Raw genomic sequence first — 2,500 nt, forward strand, 5'->3', positions numbered from 1 at the left:
CTCTCTGTCTCTCTCTCTCTGTCTCTCTCTCTCTGTGTCTCTCTCTCTCTCTCTGTCTCTCTCTCTCTCTGTGTGTCTCTCTCTCTCTGTCTCTCTCTCTCTGTCTCTCTCTCTCTGTCCCTCTCTCTCTCTGTCTCTCTCTCTCTGTCCCTCTCTCTCTCTCTCTCTCTCTCTCTCTGTCTCTGTATCTCTCTCTCTACCTCTCTCTCTCTCTCTCTCTCTCTCTGTCTCTCTCTCTCTCTGTCTCTCTCTCTCTGTGTGTCTCTCTCTCTCTGTCTCTCTCTCACTGTGTCTCTCTCTCTCTCTCTCTCTCTCTCTCTCTGTGTCTTTCTCTCTCCAGTGAATGCAGGTGGTTGACATAAGTCCACACATGCTTACCTGACTCCCACTTCTCCAAAAACTGTAAGGAACAGAGAATTTTAAGCAGACAAGTTTCTAGTTTCAATTCTTCACACACACACTCACAAACACACACAATAGTATATACAAACACACACACACTAGTACACACACACACACACACACACAAACACACTAGTACACACACACGCACACTCACTAGCACACACACACACAATAGTATATACAAACACACACACACTAGTACACACACACACAAACACACTAGTACACACACACGCACACACACACTCACTAGCACATACACACACACAATAGTATATACAAACACACACACACTAGTACAAACACACACAAACACACTAGTACACACACACGCACACTCACTAGCACACACACACACACACACAATAGTATATACAAACACACACACACGAGTACACACACACACAAACACTAGTACACACACACGCACACACACACTCACTAGCACACAAACAGACTCAATAGTATATACAAACACACACACACTAGTACACACACACACATACTAGTATACACACCACACTAGTACACACACAAACACACACACACTAGTACAGACTCACACACTCACTAGTACACACACACACTAGTACAGACACACACACTCACTAGTACACACACACGCACAAACAAACAGTACAGAAACACACAAGTACAGAAACACACAAGTACAGAAACACTCAAACACACAAGTACAGAAACACACAAGTACATCCACAGAGAAAAAGGTCAGAGGCCCAGCAGCCATTTTGAGGAAGTGAGTTTGGTCTCCTTACTGGAACAAGAGATTACCCTGGAAGAAAGGTGTGTGTGTGTGTGTGTTTTTATGGACTGTAGTTACACCTAATGGAAACTGGTTATTATGGACTGTAGTTACATAATGTAAACAGGTTATTATGGACTGTAGTTACATAATGGAAGCAGGTTATTATGGACTGTAGTTACACCTATTGGAAGCAGGTTATTATGGACTGTAGTTACACCTGATGGAAACAGGTTATTATGGACTGTAGTTACACCTGATGGAAACAGGTTATTATGGACTGTAGTTACACCTAATGGAAGCAGGTTATTATGGACTGTAGTTACATAATGGAAACAGGTTATTATGGACTGTAGTTACACCTAATGGAAACAGGTTATTATGGACTGTAGTTACATAATGGAAACAGGTTATTATGGACTGTAGTTACACCTGATGGAAACAGGTTATTATGGACTGTAGTTACACCTAATGGAAGCAGGTTATTATGGACTGTAGTTACATAATGGAAACAGGTTATTATGGACTGTAGTTACATAATGGAAACAGGTTATTATGGACTGTAGTTACATAATGGAAACAGGTTATTATGGACTGTAGTTACATAATGGAAACAGGTTATTATGGACTGTAGTTACATAATGGAAACAGGTTATTATGGACTGTAGTTACATAATGGAAACAGGTTATTATGGACTGTAGTTACATAATGGAAACAGGTTATTATGGACTGTAGTTACACCTGATGGAAACAGGTTATTATGGACTGTAGTTACACCTGATGGAAACAGGTTATTATGGACTGTAGTTACATAATGGAAACAGGTTATTATGGACTGTAGTTACATAATGGAAACAGGTTATTATGGACTGTAGTTACATAATGGAAACAGGTTATTATGGACTGTAGTTACACCTGATGGAAACAGGTTATTATGGACTGTAGTTACATAATGGAAACAGGTTATTATGGACTGTAGTTACACCAGTGGGTCAGTTATATCCCAAATGAATCCTGTGAGTCAGATCTCTCCCAAATGAATCATGTGAGTCAATTCTATCCCAAATGAATCCTGTGAGTCAGATCTCTCCCAAATGAATCATGTGAGTCAATTCTATCCCAAATGAATCCTGTGAGTCAGTTCTCTCCCAAATGAATCCTGTGAGTCAGTTCTCTCCCATATGAATCCTGTGAGTCAGTTCTCTCCCAAATGAATCCTGTGAGTCAGTTCTCTCCCAAATGAATCCAATGAGTCAGTTCTGTCCCAAATTAATCCAGTGAGTCAGTTAAGTCCCAAATGAATCCAGTGAGTCAGTTCTCACCCAAATGAA

The 2,500-nt window shown here is 40.5% G+C and overlaps 1 pseudogene; it reads left to right on the plus strand.

Annotated features, from left to right (window-relative positions):
* The window catches only part of LOC135538459 (RNA-binding protein 47-like), a 32,228-nt pseudogene that overhangs the window by 14,612 nt on the left and 15,116 nt on the right, over positions 1-2,500 (plus strand).

The sequence above is a fragment of the Oncorhynchus masou genome, unplaced genomic scaffold (genome assembly GCF_036934945.1).
Source record: "Oncorhynchus masou masou isolate Uvic2021 unplaced genomic scaffold, UVic_Omas_1.1 unplaced_scaffold_968, whole genome shotgun sequence".
Lineage (NCBI taxonomy): Eukaryota > Metazoa > Chordata > Actinopteri > Salmoniformes > Salmonidae > Oncorhynchus > Oncorhynchus masou.